Genomic DNA, 27,208 nt, shown 5'->3' on the forward strand with positions numbered 1-27,208 from the left:
CTGCTGCGGGGAGCACAGAGCCATCAGGAAAGCAGCCAGGGCAGGCTCACCCCCATCAATACCAGCCCCCATGGGAGTTGTGGTGTCTGGACTGCACACACTCACACAGCCTGGGCGCACGGGGAGACAGCACACCGACCCAGCACAGACACACTCTCCAGGAGCCACAGCAGAGGCCGGCCCCAGGCCGGCCCCCGCCTCCCTAAGCAGCAGCAGCAGCAGCAGGCCCAACAGGCTGCAGTTTCATTTTCCCCACTAGGCCAGTCCCTAAGCCACGCTCTAAGCAGTGCGTAACTGGTCTCTACAGAACAAACAGCCCGGTGAGGCTCAGGACGTCCATGCACCCACGGGCCTTCCTCTGCCTTGGCAAGGCCATCCCACAGCCCCGTGGTGCCACACGCACCCAGGCACCGTGCTCACGGCTGCCGGTCTGCCCTCGGGGGCTCCACCAACAGCAGGGACACAGGTGCTGGCAGGTCACCCAAGTGGCAAAGGGAGCCATAGGAAGAGCAGGCTCCAGGCCTGGGGAGGCCCCCGTGAGTAGCAGGGCTGGGACCAGGAGGTGCATGACGCAGACCTGCCCACTCTCGGGAGGCATGGCCTGGACAGAGAAGGCCGTGCAGAGGCCCATGACAGGGAGAATGAGCTGCTGGGGGTTGGAGGGCAGAGCATAAAGGAAGCTGGGGATGGTGGAGGCTTCGGGCACAAGAAGCCAGGCAACCAGGCAAGGCAGTGGTGAGGGTGGCACGGGGGCGGGGGAACAGTCAGGACAAGGTGCCGGGTAGGGTGGGGGGAGCACACCAAGTGTGCCCAGTGAGTCTGGTCCAGGCAAGGCAGTGGTGAGGGTGGCACGGCGGCGGGGGAACAGTCAAGACAAGGTGCCCGGTAGGGTGGGGGAGCACGCCAAGCGTGTCCAGTGGGTCTGGTCAGCACACGGCAGCTCTGTGGCTTATGCCACTGTCCCGAGAGGGCTGGGCTGGCGCCAGAGGAACGTCCACATTCATCTGTGTTTGTTCACTGGGGGACACGTGCAGGGAGCAGGTATTCCTATTGATCAAAACTTAGGGAGTGGGGCAGGAGTGGGGGAGGGGGAGGGGCAGCTGGAACCCACAGACACTGAGCTACAGACACCACACTGGGAACAGGAGCAGACCCGGAGCAGGCTCTGCAGACTCCACAAGGAGCTGCCACAGAGGCCCGCAGGCCAGTGACGGGTGCCAGTGTGGCCTGGCCCCGCCACCCCAGAAAAGGAAGAGCAAAAGCACCTTCCGGGCACAGCCAGGGCCAGGAGCTGGCCAGGAACAGAGAGCACAGGAGCGGGGCAGAGGCATCACGCAGGGGGGAACAGTCGCAACCAAGGCGGGATGGGGCAGGGGGCACGGGCCATGTGTCTGTATCAGAGGTTATTTTACCTTTAATCAGCTTTTAGTTTTAGAAAAGTGTTAGATTTACAAAGAACTGCAAACACAGAATCCCCATGGCCCCCCACTCACTCTTCCTATTGCTAACCCTTGCACTAGGATGGTCTGTTTGTTAACAATGAACAAATCCACGTTGATGCAGCAAGGTCCAAACTTGACTCAGACGTCTGGATCCATCCACTGCTCTCCTCACGACGAGGCTGGGCTGTGGGTGTGGGTAGGAAGAGCACAGAGGGAAATGTCCCCCTCGTCGCCCCGTGCCCACGGCCCGTCCTGTCAGCACGGCTCATCGCGGGAGGTGCTCCCGATCTCCTGGCTGAGGCTGTGACTGCCAGGCCTCCCCACGCAAAGACACTCTCGTCTTCCCCGCCCTGCACCGCGCTCTCGAACGAAGCTGCTGCACGCAGACCACACTGAAGGGGCGGGGACCACCCCTTACCACCCTGACGGAGGAGTAGCTACGGGAATTACTGGAAGTTCGGCACCAGAGAGCGGCCTCTTCTTGGTCACTCATTTATATATTCAGCCATTTGTTTATATTGGGATGAAGTCCTGGCTATTGAGGCTGCACTCCGAGCTAGAACACAACACTACTTTGTTTTGTGAATCACACTGTCCGCCCTTGGCCCTGGGGAGCTCCTGCCATCAGCTGCTGGGTCCCCTGACGCACCCCCATCAACAGACTTTTCATTTTGGGGCATGTCCTGACTTCCTGGCACTGCAGGGTGCTCCAGGCTCCTCCTGCATTCCCTGCCCCAGCCCGGGAATCAGCCCCTTCTCCAAGGACCCCTGGTTCTTTTCATTAGAAAATATTAAAAACTGGCCAGGCAGCCGGGCGTGGTGGCTCACGCCTGTAAAGCACTTTGGGAGGCCAAGACGGGCGGATCACAAGGTCAGGAGATCGAGACCATCCGAGCTAACACAGTGAAACTCTGTCTCTACTAAAAATACAAAAAAATCAGCCGGGTGTGGTGGTGGGCGCCTGTAGTCCCAGCTACTCGGGAGGCTGAGGCAGGAGAATGGCGTGAACCCGGGAGGCAGAGCTTGCAGTGAGCTGAGATCGCACCACTGCACTCCAGCCTGGGCGACAGAGCGAGACTCCATCTCAAAAAAACAAAAAAAACAAAAAACAAAACAAAACAAAACAAAACAAAAAAACTGGCCAGGCATGGTGGCTCATGCCTGTAATCCCAGTATTTTGGGAGGCCAAGAAGGGACCATCACTTGAGCCCAAGAGTTTGAGACCAGCCTGGGCAATAAAGGGAGACCCCATCTCTACAAAAAATGTAAAAATTAGCCAGACATAGTGGTGTGTGTCTGTGTTCCCAGCTACATGGGAGGCTGAGGCAGGAGGATCACTTGAGCCCAGGAGATTGAGGCTGCCGTGACCCATAATCACACCACTGCACTCCAGCCTGGGTGACGGAGCGAGACCCTGCCTCAAAAAAGTAATGAATGAATTCAAAACTGAGACCTGGTCAGGCACGTTGATTCACATCTGGAATCTCAAGAGCACTTTGAGAGGCCCAGGTAAGTGAATCGCTTGAGGCCAGGAGTTTCAGATCAGCCTGGGCAACACAGCAAGACCCCCATTTCTAAAACAATTTTTTTTTAAATTATCTGGGCACAGTGGCATGTGCCTGTGGTTTCAACAACTGAGGAGCTGAAGTGAGAGGATCACTTGAGCCCAGGAGGTTGGTGGCTGCAGTGAACCATGACTACACCACCTCACTCCAGCCTGGGTCTACACAAACGAGAAACAAAAACACTAAGATCAGAGCACTGGGTGGGCTCGTTGCTAGTGGGTGTCACTGCTTCCAGGCCCTCTCAGCTGGAAGAACACGGAGGCACATGTGTATACACACATGCACTCATACGCCTCAATCTCCACCTACATGTCGACATTTGTATCTATACTAAGCTAAGCAGGGGTTCCCCTGAGGTCTCCAGCCCACCCCTGCAGCCATCACTGCCTGGACCACACTGGCCCCTCCATTTGCTCATCTGTAGCCTCCCCTCCAACAAGGAGACTCCTGGAGAGCTTCGTGTTTTTAATCACTTTGTGAAAACAACAGAAGGAGGAGCTCAAAAGCTATGGAAGCAGCAAAGCAATGCCCCCGGCACCCTCACAAAGGCACAGGGAAAGTGGGGTCACTTAAAAGCAAGCAGGAAAGTTTCACGGTTGAGTCCAATGAAAATCAAGAAGAATAGAGGAGAGTAACACTCTCCCACTGACAATTAAAACATCCCAGAAACATAACACAGACGAAATCACACAACACAGACGAAGACACACAACACAGACGAAGACACACAACACAGACGAAGACATACACATAACACAGGCAGAGACACACAACACAGACGAAGACACAACACAGACGAAGACATACATATAACACAGGCGGAGACACACAACACAGACAAAGACACACAACACAGACGAAGATATACAACACAGCCGAAGACACACACATAACACAGGTGAAGACACACAACACAGACGAAGACACACAACACAGATGAAGACACAACACAGACGAAGACACACACATTAACACAGGTGAAGACACACAACACAGGTGAAGACATACAACACAGATGAAGACGCACAACATAGACAAAGACACACACATAACACAGATGAAGACACACAACACAGACGAAGACACACAACACAGATGAAGACACAGAACACAGATGAAGACACACAACAAAGATGAAGACACAACACAGATGAAGACACATAACACAGATGAAGACTACAACCCAATAAGACAATCAGGGAAACAATGCAATTTAAGAAAATATTTGAGGCCAGGCGCAGTGGCTCATGCCTGTAATCCCAGCACTTTGGGAGGCTGAGGCAGGCGGATCACCTGAGGTCAGAAGTTCAAGACCAGCCTGGCCAACAAGGTGAAACTCTGTCTCTACTAAAAATACAAAAATTAGCTGGGCGTGGTGGCAGGCGCTTGTAATCCCAGCTACTTGGGAGGCTGAGGCAGAAGAATCGCTTGAACCCAGGAGGTGGACGTTGCAGTGAGCCGAGATTGCACCATTGTGCTCCAGCCTGGGGGAGAAGAGCGAGACTTTGTCTCAAAAAAGAAAAGAAAAAAGAAAAGAAAAGAAAAAGAAAATATTTGAAAAAAGAGGCAAAATAAGAATCAGGAATGAGAGGATAAACCATTTTTGAAATGAAGTCTAAATTAGAATACAAAAACCACCATGATGTCCAAGTAGAAGATGGGAAGGAAGAATTTCTTAAAATAATAAAGGAAAGAAGAGATTTCTGCTTCCACTCATGACAGAGTAACTGACACTGGACCTCACCTCCACTGTCAACAACTACAAACTGGGTAGAATATATGAAGCGCTTGGCTTCAGACCCAGGATACCGCCGTGCAGGACGGTGGCCCCTGCGCACAGGCGATGACTGGGAGCCTCTCAGGCTGCAGGTGGGGATGGTGAAACCACATGGGGCCTGCAGTCTGGAGAAGCTGAGGTGGCAGGGATGGAAGTCTCAAGCTGCTGAGCTGTTGAAATTTGCAGGATGAGGAGGCAGTCAGGACAGAGCTGCACAGAGAAGGGACTCTAAAAACATCAACAGGGATCCAAGGAAGCTTCTGGACAAATAGCTGAGGGTGTCAGAGAGAACATCTGCAAGACCTGGCAGAGAACAGCTCTGGGAAGCGTGAGGAAGAGAGGTTCTGGAGGCCATACGGGGCAGGAGACAGACGTGTTCCCACACCCAGACTGGAGACACCTTGGGCGAATAGATGTAACAGAGATTCCACAATGGCTGTGCCATGGGGACTGGGCTACAATAGCCCAGAGTGAGGGGGTTCTCTGGACCTGGCATAATAAAGCTTAAAAACAAGCCTCAAACGGATCCTAGCTAACCAACAGCAAATTAACAAACCACACTACTCTTTAAGGGAGGAAAACAGAACTGAGACTTTCAACAACATTGCTACCACAATACCTAGTGTACAAAAAAATTACTAGACAGGTGAAGCAGAAAAATGTAACTCATAACCAGGAAAAATAAGTCAACAGAAACAGGCCTAGAGATAACAAAGATAATGAAAGTAACAAACAAAGACTTTAAAAGAATGAAATAAATATATTCAACAATTTATTTATTTATTTAGACAGTGTCCTCTATTGCCCGGGCTGGAGTGCAGTGGCACAATCTCGGCTCACTGCAACCTCTGTCTCCCAAGTGATTCTCCTGCCTCAGCCTCCAGAGCAGCTGGGATTACAGGTAAACGCCACCAAGCGCAGCTAATTTTTGTATTTTTGTAGAGATGAGGTTTCACCATGTTGGCTACGCTGGTCTCAAACTCCTCACCTAAAGTAATCTGTCCGCCTTGGCCTCCCAAAAGTGCTGGGATTACTGGCATGAGCCATTGTGCCCGGCCAATATATCCAAAGATTTAGAGGAAAGGTTGGACATAATCAACAAAGCAATTAGGGCTCTGAAAAAATCGGAAACTCCACAAAATAATAAACAAAAATTCCTGGAACTGAAGAATACATCGAAAATGAAATTTTTGAGATGAAATGAACATCAGATTAAACAGTGCTAAAGAGAAGATTACAATAAAAACATCACTTATAAAAACGTGTAGAATGCAGCTAAAGCCGAGCTGAGGAAGAAATCTATAAATGTTCATATTAGGAGAGAAGGCTTAAAATGAGTGATTCATACATCCACCTTCAGAAGCCAGAAAAAGGAAGTGCATATTAAATGCAAAGTGGAAGGAAATAACAGAAATCTATGAAATGAAAAATAGACAAATAATGAAGAATTAAACACAAAGTTAGCCTGGAAAACTTAAAAAAAAAAAAAAAAAAAGATCAATTTCCCAAGCAGACTAAGCAGAAAAGAGACAGAGAGCCAAGAGAGGAAGAGGGCATAAATTACCGATATCAGAAATGAAAGGGACATTCCTACAGATCCTACAGATATTAAGCGGGTAACAAAGCACTATAAGGAACTGAATGCCAAGAGAAAATGTAGATGAAACAGACAAATTTTTCACAAACACAAGCTACCAAAACTGACATACAAAGAAGTAGAAAATCTGAATTTATAATTAAAAATCTTTCTACAAGGAAATGGTGGGTGCAGGTGGCTTACGGATGAACTCTACACACGATACAAGTAAGAAATAATACAAACCATACATATACTCTTTCAGAAAACAGAGGAGGAGGACCAGCATAATGCTGCTGCCAAAGTGAGACAACAGCATTCCTAGAAAAGGGAAATTACAGCCCAATATCCTTCATGAATGTGGATGCAAAACTCCGTAATAAAATAGTAAAAAACTAATTCAACAACGTATTGAAAGGATAATACAGCATAGCCAAGAGAGATTCACCCAGTAATGTAAGCTTAGCTAACACCTGAAAATCAATGTCATTCACCACATTAATAAAAGGAGAAAAAAATATGGCCATCTCAATTAGATGCAGACACAGCACATGGCAAAACGTGTATGCAAACTCTCAGCAAACCAGGAACAGAAGGGACCATCCTCAGCTGAGAAAGGACACCTATAAAAAATCTGAAGCTAACATCAAATGCTGCTGATGGAGTAAAGATTTTCCCCCTAAAATCAGGAACAAGGAAGGGGCTCTGAGCACTTCTCACTCTCACCACTCTTATTCGGTGTCACTCTTATACCAGTGGCACAATGAGGCCACTGTAATGAGGCAAGACAAAGGTATACAAGGCATAAATACCAGAAAGGAAAAGGTCGTCTTGTTTGGCAAGTAACATGGTTATGTAAACAGAAAAGTCTAAGGAAACTGGGGCAAGTCTGCTAGAACTAATAAGTAAATTTAGTGGCATCATAGGGCACAAGGTCAATAAAGAAAATTAATTTTACTCCTATATAATAGCAACAAATAAATGGAAAGTACAATTATAAAACTGCTATTTACAATATAATTTTTAAATTTAGGAATAATCTTAACACAAACGTACAAAACCTCTCACTGAAAAGCACAAAACAATGCTGAGAAAAATTAAAGACCTAAACACATAAAAAAATTTGCCATGGCCATGGATTAGAAGACTCAATATTGTTAAGATGTCAATTTTCGTAATTAAATACAATCCTATCAAAATCCTGGGATAATTTCTTATTTTTAAAAGAAATTAACAAGAAGATTCTTGTTTCTTTGTTTGTTTTTTGTTTGTTTTGAGACGGAGTTTCACTCTTCTTACCCAGGCTAGAGTGCAATGGCACGATCTCAGCTCACTGCAACCTCTGCCTCCCGGGTTCAAGTGATTCTCCTGTCTCAGCCTCCTCAGTAGCTGGGATTACAGGCACCCGCCACCATGCCCAGCTAATTTTTGGTATTTTTAGTAGAGACGGGGTTTCACCATGTTGGCCAGGCTGGTCTCGAACTCCTGACCTCAGGTGATCTGCCCACCTCGGCCTCGCAAAGTGCTGGGATTACAGGCATGAGCCACCACGCCCGGCCTAACAAGAGGATTCTTAAATCCACGTGGAAATGCAAAAGGACTGTGAAGGATCCAACCATTCTTGCAAAAGAAGACCCAAGTAGCAGGACTCACACGCATTTCAAGACTTACCTTAAAGCTACAGTATTAAACACCAAAATAAACATAAATAAAACAGAATAATGTTCAGAACTAGACCTACACTTACATGGTCAACTAGACGTCAATAAAAGTGTGAAATCAATCTAAGGGGGAAAGGAAAATGTTTTAAATAAATAGTTCGGAGAAAACTGAGTATCTCTGAAGAAAAAGAAACCTTCAATCCCTACCTCACACCAAGACGGATCAGAAACTCAGACATAAAAGCAAAACTACAATGCTTCTACAATAAAACACGGACAGTATCTGTGCCAAGCTCAAAGTAGGCAAAGATTTCCTAGAATGTAAAAAGCACTAACCAAAAAGTGACAAAATACATTTCATCAAAATTTAATCATACACACACTTCTATTCAATATACTGTTAAGAAAAATGAATAGGCAAGCCACAGATGGCATATATCCAACAAAAGACTTCTAGCTAAACTATAGAAAGCAGGTCTACAGTTCAACAATAAAAGAGACAACTCAACATTTAAAAAGGGCAAAAGACTGGAACAGACATTTTACATAAGAAGACAAATAATGGCCGATAAGTACAAGAGCAAGTGCCACGCCCTCCAGAATGGCTAAACCTGCACAGACTGAGAACACCCAAGGTGTGGAGGAGGCAGGAACCAGGAGACTGATGCGCTGAAGGCAGGGCGAGGAACTACTGAGGAAAAAGCCACAACTACTGAGGAAAAGGGCTGGCAGTTTCTTGGAAAGTTAAATATGCATGTAGCATTCCATAATTCCATGGCTAAGTACTGACCCAAAAGAAACAAAAACATACATCCACATAAAGGCTCCTACAAGAACGTTCACAGCAGCAGTGTTCACAATAGCCAGAAACTGGAAACAACCCAAAGTCCATGAACAGAAGAACAGCTCAACAAACGACAGTATATTCATATAACAAAACACCACTCAGCAACCCAAAGCATAAAACCACCACTAAGATGCAATGCACAGCTAAGCCCCACAGATGTGATGTCAGTGGGAAAATGCCAGAGACAAGAGCGGGGACCATCAGATTCCATGTATCTGATGTTCTAGAAAAGGCCCAATTAGTCCTTGATGAAAATAAATCAGACAGTGGCTGCCTGTTGGGAGGGGAGGTGGCAGGCAAACAGGGCTGACTGGTAAGGCATGTGGTGGTGTTTTCTGGGAAGACGGAAACGTTTTGCATCTTGACAGGGGTGTGGGCTACAGGGGAATTCATATTCATCAAGACTCACTTAACTGAATACTTGAGATCCGTGCATTTCATTGTTTGTAAATTATATGTCAACTTCTGAAAAACTAAAAGTTTCTACAAAAGAGGAAAGAGAGAAAGCATTTAAGAGAAAATGGCAGACAAAATTAAAGGAAAAAAAGACTTGCAACTACATATGGAAAAGGCACATGTCACTTCAGACCAACTCACACCAAGGCGTTCTAGTAATATTACTAGACTTATGACGAACAGAAAGTCCTTTGATAAAAGCTAAGTTTGCATACAAAGGAAAGAAAATTTTATTTCCATTAGACACCAGTAACACTTTAAATCAAAAGGCTATTGTCATGGACGGAATTCCCACGAATTCACAGCTTGAAGCCCGTACCCCCAGTGTTGTGATGCTATTTGGGGATGGCACCACTGGAGGTAATCAGGGTTAGATGAAGTCATGAAATAGGGTGGGGCCCTCCAGATAGGATTACTGGCCTTATACTGAGAGGAAGGTTCTAGGCAGAGGTCAGCAGTAGCTGCAAACAACACAAAAAGACAACGAGATATTATGCACTTCCTGTGGTGGAACACAGCCACCAGCGGAGCCAACTGGCCTCCAAAGAAGAATGAGAATGCGATCAAGGTCTAAATCTAGCTGCCAATTTACAGGAAATAAAAAGAACGTTCTAAACAATACCACAGCATGCAATTAGCAAAATTCAGACCCTGGGAGACATCACAGGAAGAGCAGGCAGGCTCCACTAACAAAGTAAGTGGATGGGAAAAAAAACAAACAGGAAGGGTGGAGTGGATCCAGAGACATGGGGCGGAGCCTGCAGCCTGGTCACCACTCGGCACCTGTGCCCGTCACCTCTGGTCCAATGTCGTGCTCCAGTGTGTAAGGTGCTGTCCCTGTAGGGGCTAGCTGAGGGTGGCCCTGGAATTTGTGCTATTTTTGCAACTTCTTATGAATTTATAATGATTTCAAAATATAAAGTTAAAGAGTTTCAAAATCTGTCATCCAAGTGCAATGCATGGACCTTATTTGAATCCACATTCAACACTCTAAAAACAAGTCATGAGACACCAGACAAACATAAAGGCTTGATACTCAATGTTATGAAGAAATCACTACTTTTGGTATGATAATGAGACTTATGTTTAAGGAAAAGAATCCCTCTCCTTTACAGACATACAGAATAGTCACGGATGAAACATGTTCAGAATTTCCTTCAAAATCATCTGGGTGATGCGGGAAAATTACAACTGAGTTGGGTGTGGCTTTGAACACACGTACCCACCAAAATCACTCACCCTTCTTTTAAAATCAGTTCATGAATCCAATCTCTATCAAAGACATGCACAGAATTTCTCTAGAGAGAAGCTGCCCCGTGAACACCCCAACTAGTCTTTTCCCTAACAACAGCTTTCCATCGGTTCTCCCGGCTCCTCGGAACAGCACAGCTACCTGAGCTTAGCGATTTATACTCCATCGCAGCGTCGCAGCCATGGTGGGGGCATCATGGGGCCACAACGGAAGAGCTCTACGGTCAGGTGTGGCTCGAGGATGTGAGCTCTTCTCAGCAAGGGTGCACGCACAGCACTGCTGGCTCACAAAACTCATGTGCATGTGTGCATGTGTATGTGTATGCATGTGCACGTATGCCTGTGTGTGCATCAGCACAGAGCCAAGAGGTCAGAGTGTTTTGCTTGTAATCAAAGATCACCACGTGTTCAAGGAAGAAAGGAAAATAATCCCTTCCTAGGAGTCAAATCGATCCACAGGAAAAGTCCCGTAAATGGCCGAATGGCAGAATTAGTAGATGACATTTTAAGTCAGGCTAACTGTGTCCCACCCATCCAGAAAGCCAGAAGAAACATGAGACGTGGTAAACAGAGATAAAGAAGATTTTTCTTAAAATCCAAACTGGACTTCCAGATGTGGGCATGAAGATGTCTGAGATGAGCACCATGGGGGCCGCTGCAAAGCCAAGGTGGCTGAACTCAAAGACACAGCAGCGGCAACTCTGCAGAGGAAACCAGAGCAGAAAAGGACTGAACATGAACAGCCCATGCCTCAGCTCAGGCCACCTAACGAGGACAAGCCACAGGCTGGAAAACATTTTTTCAACACACAGATCTGATAAAGGACTTCTATCTAAAACAGATAATGACCTCTTACAATTCAATAACAAGAAGGCAAGTCACCCAATAAAAAATGGGCAAAAGACTGAACAGAAACTTCACCAAAGAAGAGATATGATTAGCCGAATGAAGCACATGAAAAGATGCCCAACATCACTGGCCATCAGCAAAACGCCAAACACGAGCACAGGATGCTGCAGCCACGCAAGGGATAGCTGCAACCACAGGACGGCCAGGCCATGTGCCCACGGGATGACCACAGATGAGCATGCCACATGCCTGCGGGATGACCACGGGACGGCCACACCACGTGCCTGTGGGATGACCACGGGATGAACATGCCACATGCCTGCAGGATGACCACAGGACGGCCAGGCCATGTGCCCGTGGGATGACCACAGATGAGCATGCCACATGCCTGCGGGATGACCACGGGACGGCCACACCATGTGCCTGTGGGATGACCACGGGATGAACATACCACATGCCTGTGGGATGACCATGGGATGAGCATGCCACATGCCTGCCACGTGCCCGCCACTGTGCCAAGAAGCAGGGCCCTGAGGCTGCTGGTGGGGATGCAAAATGGTGGAACTGGAACTGCTTTAGAATGCAATTGGGCAGCTTCTACAAGCGTTAAGCCTATATCCACCTATGGTCTGAGCACTGCACTCTCAGCTACTTCATGGAAAGCACACATTTCTACTGAGACCTGCACACGAATGTTCACGGCAGCTGCAAGTGTGCTGGTCAGAAAGGAGAGAACCTGCACACCCACCATGGGGAGGCGACACAGTGTGGCCTTAGCATCCACGGACCGCGCCTCAGCCACAGACAGGAGTGGCCTGGGAGACACGCGGAACACGGAAGACTCCTACAGCAAGTGTGCTGAGTGACGGAGGCCAGGTGAACATCAGGTTCACACTGTGATTCCGTTCACGGGAAATTCCAGGAAACATAAAGGTGTGACCACAATGACAGAAGCTTGTCAGTGGTTGGGAGCGAGGAAGTGGGGGAGAGAAGTGTCACAGAAAGGCAGGAGGAAACTGGAACCCCAGGGTGATGGGTGTGTTCCTCTCCCTGGCTGTGGCTTCAGGGATATACATGCATATGTCCACACTTGTCAAGCTGCACCCTTTAAACACAGGCGGTTCACGGTATGTCAAGCAGACTGCAGTAAAGGTTTAAAAGAAAAGCAACTCCTCTGGGCTCCTGGCCCAGTGCCTGCCCATTGTCCCCATTAGACTAATGGGCATCTCAGACTTGAGGCATTCCTTCCAGAACTGGCTCCTCGGGTGTCCTCTGCAACTCCAGAGACACTTGCTCCATCCTCCCACTGCCTCAGAGGAATGCGGGAGTCCTCCCTGGACCCCTCTCAGACCCCACATCCATCCATCAGCAGGTCCTCACGGCTCTACCCACAAAACACGCCGGGGGGTGTCTCTTCCCCCTACGTCCCTCACCCACACACCCCCGCGGGCCTCCTGTGCCACTACCATGGTCTCAGGCAGGCCCCCTTGTGCCCCCACCCTCCAATCCACTCTCCACATGACTGGGAGTGTGATCCTGGCAAGTCAGCTCTGATCCCACCCCCTGCTGCTCAAAGCCCCTCACGACTCCTGCGCCATGCAGCGAATGAGCCTGAGTGCTCCCCACTCCGCCTTTGTGCCCTCCCCACTTCCCCTCGCTCTGGTCCCTCGAGTCTCCTCTGTGGCCTGGGCACCCAGCACATTGGCACCGCGGGGCTGGCCACCTGTCCTTTGCTGTGGCTGGAGCGCTCCTCCTCAGACATCCCATTTTCCGGTCAGCCACTCATTTCTTCCGTCTCTGGCTGCCCTACCTGGCGCTCCTCAGTCTGCGACAGACAGGCACATCTGTCCAGCACTCCTGTTACAATGTAAGGCCTCTTGTGTCCACTATATTCCTGGCACCCGGAACAGGAGGGCAGGGGTCTTGTGTCCACTATATTCCCGGCACCCGGAACAGGGGGACAGCAGGCAGTCAATATTTGCTAAATGAACGGAAGAAATGCCAAGTCAGCATCAGAGCAAGAAAGCAGCTCTCAAAGCAGAGAGGTGCTGGGTGAGTGGAGGGCAGGCGAATGAAACCTGTCTCCCCTTCTCACCCACGTTCTCAGTCCATGCCCGTGCCCTGCAGTTGCACAGTGACATCCAGGGCGATGCTAACACCCAGGGTGCCAGGGGATCCTCAGGGGGGCTGAACCTCTCCAGCCAGGTGTGATGTCTGCACGAAACACTCTGCCCCGGTGCTTGCCAGGGCTCAGTCGCCCACACTAGGGCGGACGCCAGCACTAAATGCGCACTCAACTAGAAGGGAACCACAGCCCCGGCACTGGCCATGGTGGCGTCTGGGGGAAGCAGACCTCGGGACTTGTGGCACCTGTGCCAAAGGAAGGGACTGGGGGAGAGCCAACCACGTGCCCTGTCTGTTGAACGTGGGATCTGGCCCAGTTGAAAAGGGCCTGCGGCAGGGTGGCCAGCTAGGCAGTGAGCGTCGGGTCTGCGGCTCTTCCCGTCCCTCCAGGCTTGCCTCCCGCCCCGCCACCCCGCAAGTGCACATCTGCAAACACAACCACCTCCTGTGGCCGCACTGCTACCTCTCATCTGCTTCTACCTCCTTTGATTTGCCTCCAACCCCACTGCGCCTGCCATGGAGATGGGAGGCCAGGGGACGAATCCTGCACCCCTCCACACCCAGCCAGAACCACCACCGTCTCTCTGTGCCTACAGTCAACCCTCAGCCCAGCCATCTGTTCATACTTGCGGCCTTCCTCGTGCCTGATCCTGCACTGGACGATTCCGGTGACACTGAGCATTCATCGCTAGCTGCAATTGTGTTAAGGGACAGAGATGAGGGTGCCGGACAACTGTACATGAGGGGGCTGCTCTGGAGATCCCCCAGGGCTGCTGCCAGACGCTGAAGCCCCAGCCCTACCCAGTGCACAGATACACAGCTCCACACATCGCTGGGCTGGGGTCCCATCAAACCTCAGCTAGGAAGGCCTGTTCCATGGATTACCCACGTCCTCCTCCAGCCCACCCAGGCCAGGGGCCTCAGGCGCCACGAGAGGGAGGAAGGCCTGATGGTCAGCCCCGCAGTCAGCCCAAGGTGAAGATGTGGCCTCATAGGTCCACAGGCCCTCGAACTGCAGTGTCCTGCCTGGTGCTGTAGGGAGACGGCCCTGCTTTTTGTCCCCAGGCCTGGGCCCCCATGACTCCCACCAGGCACGACCTGCTGGATCCTGGGCACCTGACTTTGAAAAGCCAGCATCCGACACCCTGCTCTCCTGCAGATCCTTCTATGAGCAGATGGATGCCTGCTCCGGGCAGTACCACACGGCCAGGCGAGGACACCCTGGCAGCCCCCAGCGCCCTGAGGGAGAAAATGTGGCACCACAGGACATCCTGGGTTCCATCCCAGCTCCCCCACAGCCCAGGTGGGGCCATCAGGCCAGAGTGCTGCTCCTGGGGAGCTCCAGGCACAGCGTGCCGGGGGCGCTCCGGGCAGGCTCCCCTCTGAGCTCAGGTCACACGCCCTCTGCTCACGGCGAGCCCGCCACAGCCCGGACCTGTGGCCAGTAAGCCCAGGGTCTCAGCATTTGAATGTCCAAACCCTGATAGGCTGCGGGAAGAGGCGACCAGGGAAGGGGAAGGGCGTGGGATGAGGGAGGCCTCAGGGGTGAGGGGCTCAGGCGACAAAGAGGAGGAGGGCTCTGGATGGCTGGAGAGAGGCATGTGCAGAAGAGAGCTGGGGAGGAGGCTTTAAATCCACCCACCAAAAGCACAGTGAGGCGGGGTGCGGAAAGTGTGTGAGGTTCGGCTCTGGACTCTCGCCAAGGCACAGAAAGCTGAGGCTGCCCAGCCTGCAGAGCCTGTGGAGAAGGGATGGGGAGGGGAAGGCTGGCAGCCCAGAGGAGGCAGACGGAGAAGTGGACAGATCCAGACAGCCCTGGGCCGCAGCCAGACATGGGCGCGAGGCTCGTCTAACAGGGCTGGAGCCAGGCCCTGGCCCTGACCCGGACATCCTGGATGCCACACCATGCACACTGTCACCTCAGGTGGCACTGCTCATCCCCATGTAGAAGTATGGAATCCCTACCTAGGCCCTGTCCCACCCTGGAGACAGAAATGAGGCAGCCCCAGGTCAACCGAGAGACACCCCCAGACAGCTCCTTCCTCTGGCTCCAGACTGGGCCCTGTCCAGGTGACCGCACACATGGTCTGCAGTGCCGGACACAAGGGCAGATGACCAACACCACAGAGGCCACAGGAGCCCACAGAGCCAGCTGCCGCACTGCACAGCTACTACCGTGGGTCCCCAGAACAGCGGGCACCCCAAAGCAGAGCCCCTGCGTGGGCACAGGTGTCCCCCACACACTCTCATACATTGATGTCTACAAACGGCCACATCTGGGGCAACTTCACAATTGGATCGGGTTCCTGGGGCAAGATCCACTTGTCAGGAAAGCACAGACAGTGGCAAAGTGGCTTCTCAGTGCCTGTCACGAGTGAGCACGGCCAGCACGCTCTCCAGAGCACATGGGAGAGTCTGGTGAGGGGCCCTTGGTCTCCAAGGACACATGGCACCCGCTGGCCCTGTGGGCTCCTGGACTTCACTGGAAGTGGCAGAGGTGGCTGGCAGGCGCTGGCCAGGGGCGCACCCGGCTGGGGTGTGGGAGCCACTCCTCGCAAGCCGCTTGCCCGGGAGAGCACTCTCAGGAAGAGGTCCAGAATGAGCGGCAGCCTTCTGATTGCCAAGAGAAAGCGCCACCCGCTCAGCCCTGGCTGGGGCAGCTCGTTCCTGCCTTCCAGTCACCAGGAGCCCACAGCTGAGAGCCTGCAGAAAAGGAGATGCCCCCAGGCAGAAGGAGGCCAGAGAGCCCAGGGGATGCAGAGAGGGTGACTGCCTGGCCCGCCCACCCATGATGGGAGCAGAGTGCTCTAGAACGGAGAGGAGACTGGCAGGGGCAAGGAGGTGGGAGGGAGCAGCCTTCAGCTGCACTCCAGATAGCATCCGCTGCCCTTTCTCAGCAGCTTACGCAATTTATAGCTGAGAAATGGCCCATGAGGTCGAAAATCACAATGACGGCTGCACCAAGGGGGATGTCAGCCCTGGGAGGGCGAGAAGAAGGGAGGTCTGGACTCAGGAGGCAGTTTTCTGGGGCCGCCAGGGCCTTGTCCATGGAAGGGCTCACAGCACCTGCCCACTAGGCAGCCCACACGGCTGGCGGCTCCTGGCACCCACGCTACGCTCTCAGCTGCCCCAGAAGCTAAGACTGTTAAACAAGTGGCACTGAAAAACCCCAGGTGACAGGAGAGCCCCATGCGTGAATTCTTCCCCACAGCTCCCTTCAGAGTAGACTCAGCCAGCTAGAGAACTCGAGGTGGAGGCTGCAGCGAGCGGGGAGAAACCCACGCTGTGTCTGCACTCACGCGAGTCCAAGACAGCCAGGGCAGGGCACTCTCGGGACTCCCAGAAGACCCCCAGGGCTTCCGCAGCAGCTGTGTCACGAGACATCTGCGGCACAGAGTGCCTAGGCTAGGCCGGGGACCTGCTCTCCTGACCACACACCAAGCCCGGCAGCCACCCGAGGGTGAACTGAGGGGAAGGGGACTGCACTGGGGCACGGACGCCAGGCACAGACACCAAATGGCTGGCTTTATCAGAAGACTCTAGGCAAACCGTGGAATAAAATGCGAGGGAAGGGAAAGAGACTCGTTCACGGAGAACCTTCTAAGTGCCAGGCCTCACATGAACATTGGCGTGTGCTTCCCAGGCATCCCCCAACTTCAGCCAACAGGCCGCTGCAGGGCAGACCCGAACAGACGTGCACAGCCTCACCGGACCCTCCGCTACCAAGGAGTCCTTTGATTGGAACTCAAGGCTGCCTCCCTCTAAAGCACGGTCCTGTTGCAGAAAAAACAAATTTAGCCACCCCAGCCCAACACTTTGGGAGGCCTAGGTGAGAGGATCACTTGAGGTCAGAAGTTTGAGACCAGCCTGGGCAACATAAGGAGACCCCCCCCACCCCATCTCAAAGAAATCTTCAAAATTATCTGTGCATGGTGGTCCACCTGTGGCCCCAGCTACTTGAGAGGCTGAGGTGGGAGAACTGCTTGGGGCCAGGAGTTCAAGGCGACAGGGAGCTATGATTGCGCCACTGCACTCCAGCCTGGGTGACAGTGCGAGACCCTGACTCTCTAAATAAATAAATGATAGTTAAAGGAAACACAAATGTGCGTTTTAGGAACCAAACACACTGCCTTTCAACTTGGTTCCAGGACCCCCAAAAATGGCTTTTGAAGCAAGTAGCCCCCGAGGTAGGGATCGGCAACACTACCCAGAAAGGAACCACGCCCACATCAAGCTAAAGGTTGATCTGAAGGGGCGCTCTTACAGGGCCTGCCCAAAGAAGGGAGTAGCTGGATTCTGAGAACAGCCAGTCCAAGAGCAGCGCTCCAGCCAGCTCTGAATAACCAGGCTTCAGAACCCTTCGACTTCCTCAACTGGCACCCCCGAGACCTGCCCCTGCCCATTTTACTGATAAGGAAGCAAGCTCAACAGGATATTCATACAGGGTCCTGGCATCCACTGATGGCGTTTTCGGATCTAGAAAAGAGACCCTGTACAAACACTGAAAAGTAATACTGGAGGTTCCAAGCCTCCCTAGAGTCCTGGAATACCACCTCTGTAGCGGTAGGGGCAGAGAAGGTTTTTAAAAAAAAAGCCGGGCGCGGTGGCTCACACCTGTAATCCCAGCACTTTGGGAGGCCAAGCAGGGCGGATCACAAGGTCAGGAGATCGAGACCATCCTGGCTAACATGGTGAAACCCCGTCTCTACTAAAAATACAAAAAATTAGCCGGGCGTGCTGGTGGGCACCTGTAGTCCCAGCTACTTGGGAGGCTGAGGCAGGAGAATTGCTTAAACCTGGGTGGCAGAGGTTGCAGTGAGTCGAGATTGCGCCACTGCACTCCAGCCTGGGTGACAGAGCGAGACGCCGTCTCAAAACAAAACAAAACAAAACAAAAACAAAGAAACGTCTCAGGAGCCACCTGAGAAAAGCTGCTCTGTGACTTCGGACAGTCAGGAGCACTGCATGGAGCCTTGGACGTCCACGTGGAGCCTCCATACTGTGCATCAGAGGCAGGGAAAACCGGAGTTGCCAAGCAAGTAAAACCCCGGCTGGAGTCGGGGAGAGACCACTCAGGACACACATGTCCATCGGCAACACAAATCAAAAGGAGACCACAGACCATGAGGAAGACGCAGTCTGGACTAGGAGGGGATGGGCGGATGGGGCAGGTTTCTGCAGGGAGAGCCACTGGTGCAGGGGTGAACATGGCCCCCTAAGCCCCGCACTTCCCCTCACACAGCAGCCAAGGCTATTTCTGTGCTGACCCCCGTGCTGGCAGCCTGGCTCTAGCCTTCACACGTGACTGTCCCCCAAGAGGGGACAGCAGCATGTGGAAGGGGAAAGAGCTTATTCCTACATGCCCGGCCCAGAGCGCAGCACAAGCCCATCCTGCCCTGGTTCACCTCCTGTTCCCAGGGGGGCACTGCCCTCCTAGTTCCCAGAGCCCAGTCGGCAGAGGAGGAGAAAATGCCATCAAGTCTACCCCAAACCCTCCCCTGCTCCTAGCAAGCTGGCCAACAAGCCTCACACCAAACAGGAAAGCGCCCGAAACACAACAGCTTTCTTCCACGCCACCCTAGTAGGAGACAGTGATAGCCTCTCTTCCTAGTGCAAGGGGCCTCTCTGCCACAGCTGACCTGGAGGTGCCAACGTCCATGGGGCCTGGACAGGCTGTGGCGCTGCCAGCATGCAGAGAAAGATTGAAGCAAGCCAGGGCCATCCTAGCCCTGAAACAAGTCTTGGGCAGTGCCACAGGGCTCGTACCCTCAGACAGTATGCCTTCCAAGCACAGCACAGCCCGTGGGCCAGGGGACATCCAGGAAGGAAGACAAGGGGGGCCAGGCTGGGGGTCAAGTGTCCTCCTGGGGTAAGGGTGATCAGAGACTGCCAGGAGGCCAAGAGCCAGGTGGAGGCCATGCAGAAGGAGCCACCTGGAGCCATCGGCGGGAGGGCCGGGGGCCGAGACTTCAGTACAGAAAGAGCCACCTGGAGCCATCGGCGGGGGGGCCGGGCGTCGAGATTTCGGTATAAATTTAGAAGGCAGAGTAATGCACCACCGCACCTCCAAAACTGTCCATTTCAAGCTCAAGTCAAGCCAAACTCTGAACAATTAAAGTGGCTACTGGAGCCTGCCTAGTCATTCTCCCGGCCCCCCAGCCACCACTGACTGCGGGAGGGCAGGGGCATCCAGGGATCTCTGACCCCTCTCCCTCCTGATGCCTGCATTTCGCTCATCCAGGAAAACCCCTGGGCTGGGGGGCAGGTAGGACTTAAGAGCCCCCATCTATCATGCTGCTGAAAAAAGTGGAGGAGCCCCCACACTCACCTGCTCACAGCAAGGCGGTGGGGCGTGGACTGATGGTTAAAACAAACAAGAGCGCTCACGATCCCTCAGGAGCTCACAGGCTCAGAAAAGCCAGGGGATAGGTGAGACCCTGCCTCTCTGTCACTCTGCGCTCTCCCCACCCCCAGCTTCACAGAGCCCAGCAGGGCCCAGGCCGCCTAAGAACAGAGTGGTGGAGCCCTGCCAGGCCATGCTGCCCTTCTCTGGCTGGTATAAAAACCTTGGCTGCAAAATTTAGTCCAGGCTGAGTCCCTGAGTCCCACAGGAAGGAAGCTGGGAGCCCCACAAGGGAGGAGGAGTGGCCTGTGAGAGCACAACCCCCACCCCACAGCCCCCTGGAGCTGGCGAGAAGTCAGCCCGAAGCGCCCACTCACCGGCTCCTGAGGACGCCTGGCTGTGGGGACCCTCTTGGTCACGGGCCTGACCCCGGGTGCTGCCATGGCCACCTGGCCTGCAGGGGCTCAAACAGAAAAACTGGAAATCAATGTTTTTGTCAGTATTTTTTTCCCCAAAAAATATTGAGATCAGTCGAGAAACAGCTTTTCCTTAGAAAAATGCCAGAGAGAAATGGAAACGTGCCCTGGCGCTCTGGAATGGGGTGGGGCGGTCTCCAGAGATGGGCACAACCCCGAGAGATGCATGGAGGTGACTGGTGCCCTGCCCTCCCCCCTGCACTCTGGAACGGTGTGTGTGGGGGGGGGGGGTTTCCAGAGACGGACACAACCCCAAGAGACGCATGGAGGTGACTGGTGCCCTGCCCTCCCCCCTGTGCTCTGGAACGGTTGGGGGGGTCTCCAGAGACGGACACAACCCCGAGAGACGCATGGAGGTGAGTGTGCCCTGCCCTCCCCTCTGCGCTCTGGAACGGTGGGGGTGGTCCCCAGAGACGGACAACCCCGAGATATGCATGGAGGTGACTGGTGCCCTGCCCTCCCCCTCACAGCCCTCAGCAAAGCCACCCGCCATAGGCCTGCGGGAGAACGGGCACTCCTGATGTGCACGCAGGCAGCTCTGGGTGGGCAGGGCAGCTTCCTGGGCACACACCAGCTACACCGCAAAGGGTGTGGTCAAACGTCACTGCACAGACCCCCTTGAGGTGACAGTTCGAACAAACACCATCCTCCCTGTCCTGCTGTGGACGCTGGTGTGGGGTGCGCCTGGGGCAGGGCTCTGGTCCAAGGTGTCTGGTAAAGGGGGTAACAGGGTGGACTCCAGAAGGCTGGGAGGAAGGCAACTGAAGACCCGGAAGCCCACTCCCAGGGGAAAAGGACACCGGGCGGGCAGGTGGGCTGCTCCTGCAGGGGCACATTCCCCTCTAATTGGAAACGCTGTTTTTGTCTGTGAAACTGGAGAAAATGCGTCACATGCGGGAGAACCCCACATTCCAAGGCAAGAGGAGAAACTACAGCGGGAGGCGCCACGGCCCACACTTCAGATTCCTCAAGTGGGGTCCGTGGCTGAGGCTGCGCAGGGAGGAGACACAGCACGGGGTGCCCTTGGGAGCAGAGGGGTGCAACAGCTGTCCCCACACAGGGCGAGGCCTGGCCTGGCAGCCTGGTCCCTCATGCACAGTGAGTTCCACGCAGCCTCTGCACTGGCCACCCAGCCAACCCTGACCCAGCCTCGGGCCTCAGCCAGAGAATCCTCCTCAAACCCAAGTCACCAGGGCCTGCCTCTCCCTCTCAGGGTCATGCACGTGCCCCCTCAGGCCAGCCTTACCCCGGAGTCCTCAGCCCCAGGAGCCTCCAGACTGTTCCTCCCACCCCCAACGTCATTACTGCCAGCCTTTGCCCAATGTCATCTAAGAGACCCCAGCTTCCACCTCAACCAGCAATGCCATCCGCTCTGTGTCCTGCTGGGTCCTAACAGTCCAACAGGAGCGGAAGCAGGAGTGCAGCAGTGATTTTCTGCTCTGTCCTGGGGGCTGAGAACAGGGGCAGTGCTGGCGGCTGGAACCTGAAAGCGTTTGAGTGAGTGAGCTGCTCATATACAAATAAGAATGTGTGCAAACCAATAAGAACAAAATGACCATCACCCCTCCCCAAAAAAAGGGGCAAAGAAAAAACCATTCACAGGCAGAAAATAACTACAAATGGTTAATAAACATAAGAAGATCAACTTCCCTAATTTAGAAGCAACTGAAGACAAGACCTTCCAATGACAGCCAGTGCCAGGCACCCCCGGCCGAGAAGCTCCTCAGAACATTGAGAATGTAAAATGGGAATTTATCTCAAGTATTCAAACTCGGAATGACTATGAATAATAAACCTGAATGAAGCATTGCTCATAAAAGAAAATGCTGGAAACTGCCTAACACTCGCAGGGTCTCCTTAGCAAGTCCTGCTATGCAGTCATCAAAGAGGGAGAAGAGCCCAGTGGGCAGGGACCTGGAGGTCAGCGCCAGGGCTGCGGGGCACCCCGGAGGTCAGAGCCAGGGCTGCGGGGCACCCGGGAGGTCAGAGCCAGGGCTGTGGGAGGTCAGAGCCAGGGCTGCGGGGGGACCCGGGAGGTCAGAGCCAGGGCTGCGGGGGGACCCGGGAGGTCAGAGCCAGGGCTGCGGGGGGGACCTGGGAGGTCAGAGCCAGGGCTGCTGGGGGGACCCGGGAGGTCAGAGCCAGGGCTGCGGGGGGACCCGGGAGGTCAGAGCCAGGGCTGTGGGGGGGACCCGGGAGGTCAGAGCCAGGGCTGCGGGGGACCCGGGAGGTCAGAGCCAGGGCTGCGGGGGACCCGGGAGGTCAGAGCCAGGGCTGCGGGGGGACCCGGGAGGTGAGAGCCAGGGCTGTGGGGGACCCGGGAGGTCAGAGCCAGGCTTGCCGGGGGACCCGGGAGGTCAGAGCCAGGCTTGCTGGGGGACAGCTGGAAGGTACACACCTCCAGAGCTTTAGGGGTAAGCCTGTGTATTTTACTTTCTTTATATTTCTACGAATTGTTGGAATTTTCCATGTTAAAATACATCATCACCACAATCAGAAGAAAAAAAAATTTAATTTTGGGAAAAGTGAAAAGACCTCCAAAGAAAATGCCCAGAGGAGGCATTTTATTCTAGTTTCCAAATTTTCACTAATCTTCCTTTTATAATTGAAAAAAAAAAAGTGCACTATCTACATTCTAACAGATTTTTGAGAAGTACATACAGGAAAACATTTCACAGTTTCCTAAAAACTTAAACACACACTCGATGATGCCTGCCTCACTACGCGCCTGGAGGCTTGTCTGCGAGGAATCAAAGGAATCTGGTAGTGATGGCTGAAAACTGGGTCCCAGATGCTCACTGCTGGGGAACAGGGACATCAGTCACCAAATCTGCACTAAGCTCCAAGAGGACCAACTGCCACACGCGGTGTGCGGACTCACCAGAGTGGGAAAACCACGCAGAAGATAGTGGGGCCACAGGGAGCATCCACCCCACGTTCTAGAATGGAGAGAGCCACACAGAAGACAGCGGGGCCACGGGGAGCATCCGCCCCACATTCTAGAACAGGCAAAACCTCCAGCAGGACGAGGAGCTTTCCTGAGGATGGCACAGGCTGCAGGCACTGCCCACACAGACCTGTAGGTTCACCAAAACTCGCTGAATTGCATGCCTGAAATCACAGAATTCTGCTGTATGTAAACAACACCTTCAACACAGCTGCTTCCAGGTGTGGTAGCTCACGTCTGAAATCCCAGCACTTTAGGAGGCTGAGGCAGGAGGATCTCTTGAGCCTAGGTCAAGACCAGCCAAGGCAACACAGTGAGACCCCATCTCCACAAAAAAAATAAAAATTAGCCAGGCATGGTGGCGTGCACTTGTGGTCCCAGCTACTCAGGAGGCTGAGGCTCCTGGGATGTTTCTATCACTGGGAATCGTGACTTTTCACACTGCAGGGGATGAGCCTGGTGTGTCACCGGCCTTGCCTCCTGGGGCTGTCTGAAGCTGCTGGGCTTCTGGATGTGGCCACCCCCGTGGGTGTGCAAAATCCTATATCATAAAAAAAAACCAGCTGCTCACACGCACACTTCTCCAATTCAAGCAGAAGCTGCTGAAGCACAAACAAGGTGATGGCTGTGGAGATGGGCTGGGGGGCTGGGCGGCCACCCCCATCAGGTGGGCTCCTAGGTGGTTGGTACCACGGCCGGGACAACTCACTCCATCATTAGAACTTTCTTCAGGATGGAACACAGGGCTAGGGTTGAATTTTCCTCCGTTTTAAGAAGTAAACTAGTTTTCCCTCAAAGGGAAATGGTTTCCCCTCAAACTGTCTTTAACAAGTAGACACTGCACGTAGAACAAGGAAGAATGAAAAGCATGGGCAGGTACCATGAACACATGTGTGTGTCAGGACGGCAGGCAACAGGCACCCCTCCGCCAGTCTCAGGCAAGGCGCTGTCACTCTAGTTGCTTACACTGAAGCCAGGTGCAGCCTGTTCAGAATGTGGAAGACCCAAGATGGGCTTGAGGCAAGACAGGTGGCAGAGGCGGCCCCCCAGCGAAACACAGCTGGGGAAGAGCCCTGGGCCTCCCCGGCAGGCTCCAAGTGGTTCCTGACGACCAGGGGCAAAGTCTCATCTCTGACTCCCCACTGCTGGCACAGCCACACACGGTGGTCCTGCCGCCCGCTGCCCACTCTCTCCGCATCCTTAGACCCTTCCTCTCTCCTCACACTCGACCTCCTCAGAACTTCCCGAAGTGGGTGCTTGGGAAGTAACTCTTTCAGAACTCACACGTCAGAAAATATTTTCATTCTACTCTTACATCATTGACAGGTTAACTGATGCTGAAGTCTACTCTGGAAATCCTTTTCTGACTGCATTTTGAAGACCATCTTCTAGTTTCCACGTTGGAATTCATATTCTGGTTCTCAGTACACTGTAGATAACCTGGTGCTACGCTCTGAATGTGTCCCCCAAAGGCATGTGCTGGAAACTGAACACCCAGTGCTGCAGCGCTAGGAGGTGGGGCCTGGTGGGGGGTGATTAGGGGTGGGGCTGGGAGGTGGGGCCTGGTGGGGGGTAATTAGGGGTGGGGCTGAGAGGTGGGGCCTGGTGGGCGGTGATTAGGAGTGGGGCTGGGAGGTGGGGCCTGGTGGGCGGTGATTAGGGGTGGGGCTGGGAGGTGGGGCCTGGTGGGCGGTGATTAGGGGTGGGGCTGGGAGGTGGGGCCTGGTGGGCGGTGATTAGGGGTAGGGCTGGGAGGTGGGGCCTGGTGGGCGGTGATTAGGGATGGGGATGCTCTGCCCTAGGAATGGATTAATGTGATTCTGAAAGGGCTTGGGGCTGTGAGTTCCACCTCTTGCCCTTCCACCTCTCCCCACGAGGTGACACTGCACAAAGGCTCTTGCCAGACATGGGACCCTCCATCTTGGAATTCCAAACCTCCAAACTGTAAGAAATAAACCTCTGTTCTCTGTAAACCACTCAGTCTCAGGTATTGTTTCAGCGGCACAAACAGACGAAGGGGTTTTGTTTTGCTTTGTTCTTCTCTCTGGAAGTTGTAAAAATATGCTCTTTATCCCTGGTGTCTTCTGGTGTCGCCTTTTCATTCACTGCATTGGACACTGTGTGAGCCCATTTCATCTGTGAATTCATTTCTGGAAAACTGTGGCGTTCCTTTGGTGATTTCCTCCCTTCTGTTTCCTGCTCTTCCTGGAACTCCTACCAAGCTACAGTGACCCCTGCCTGATGCTCGGTTTTCGTACCTTTGTGCTCCTGGTGTCCGTGCCTGATACCCGCCCTGCGCAGTCGGCCTGCTGGGAAGGGCGCGCGGCACCATCTCCCACACCTCACTGGCTGTCCGATCCTCCTCTCTCAGGCACTCTTTGCTGTGCACCAGACGCTCCTTTCTGTACAAGTCTGTTCTTGCTACGTGGTCTTTACAACTCTGAGGAGACCCACGAACGCTATGCTTTACTCTTTGGTTTGGGCTGGCTTCCTGCTTTTTCATCTGCTTTGGTCTATCTGGTGACCCCTGCCCCCTCACATCACATGTGGCAGGAGGCACTGCAAAGCTCACTGACGGCTCTAGGTGCACGGAGGGGGCTTCACTGGGGGAGTCTGGCTGTATTCAACACCTTTCCAGCATCACAGGAAACGACTTACCAGATTGAAGGGACTCACCCAGCATCCACGTCATTGAATGCAGAGGCCACATCAGGGAACACACTGACATTTCAGAACACTAAGGGACACGGGTGGCCCCTCCTCCCCACTCCCAGTGCCCAAGGGTTTTTTCTCTTGGCTGGGGAGACTCCCATTCTCTGCTGGAGGGTGGACCTCAGCTGCTGGGGTCCTGAGGACCCGGTGTGGGAGGGGCAGAAGGGGACCTCCCCGGTGGATGTGGAAAGCTGTCAAGGCTTCATGTGTAGGATGATGCCCTCCACTACGCCTGGGTCTCAGCGGACAGTGCTATGATCCCACGTGCTCGGACTAATCCTCCAGACACAGCTCAGACATGAATGGGGTGTCCAGCTGCTTCTAAATACACCTCCAGCCTCCAGACCAGCTCTGCTGTCTTCAGCTCCACCATCCAAGGGGCTCCCAGACTCCATGGGAGCCATCCGCAGTTTCTCAGTGAAAACACTTCCCCTGCTGGTCAGATTTCAGCTTTCCTGAGTTTGCGTTCATTCCACCCGACCCTCAGCTTTCCAACTTCCAAAATGTGTCTGCTCTCGTCTCCTCTGCACTCTCTGCTCCTGCGGATTTCTGCCTCTCCGAAACTCCCTGGGCGTTTATCCAAGTGGGGTCGAGAAGCAGGGCCAGCACAGAGGCTCACTGGTGCTCATCAGCCAGAGCCCTGTCTCTCTGCTCTTCAGCGTCCTAGTGGGACGGGAACACCCAGGGAACAGCAAGTGCACCATGACGCGGAGCCCTTCATCACCGCAGGCCACGGCGCTTGTCCTTCCCAGAGGCCCCCAACCACAGCTGCTGAGCGACACCCACACCGCTTCTCTCTTCACACAGCGGGCTGATGAGGAGTCCCGCCAAGCAGGAGCTCTGAGCCATAGCACAGAGTGTGCTGGCCCAAGTCCACGCCTGCATGCAAGCTCAGCCATGCGTCTAATGGCAATAACCGTGGAATGAGCTCGTGAGGTTCGGAGAGTCCCACCCCGACGGGGAGAGCCACAGGAAGCCCCAACCTCGGCAGTGACCGGCTCCAGGTCCCCACGTACCGTGAGAGTGGGGACAGCGGTGGACAGCAGCCCTTGAGCAGGGCACAACCTTCAGAGGGACCTCGACAAGTGAACACTTAAACCAAGGTCGACCCTGGGGGAAACGCAGACCACCTCCCAGTGCCCCCTTCAGAAAAGGTACTCAAACAGTGGCCCCCATCATGAG

The 27,208-nt window shown here is 53.3% G+C and overlaps 1 protein-coding gene across 3 annotated transcripts in view; it reads right to left on the reverse strand.

Annotated features, from left to right (window-relative positions):
- MOB2 (MOB kinase activator 2) overlaps positions 1 to 27,208 on the reverse strand; it is a 70,643-nt gene that overhangs the window by 18,266 nt on the left and 25,169 nt on the right. The window lies entirely within an intron of this gene.

This window comes from Pan troglodytes, chromosome 9 (genome assembly GCF_028858775.2).
Source record: "Pan troglodytes isolate AG18354 chromosome 9, NHGRI_mPanTro3-v2.0_pri, whole genome shotgun sequence".
Lineage (NCBI taxonomy): Eukaryota > Metazoa > Chordata > Mammalia > Primates > Hominidae > Pan > Pan troglodytes.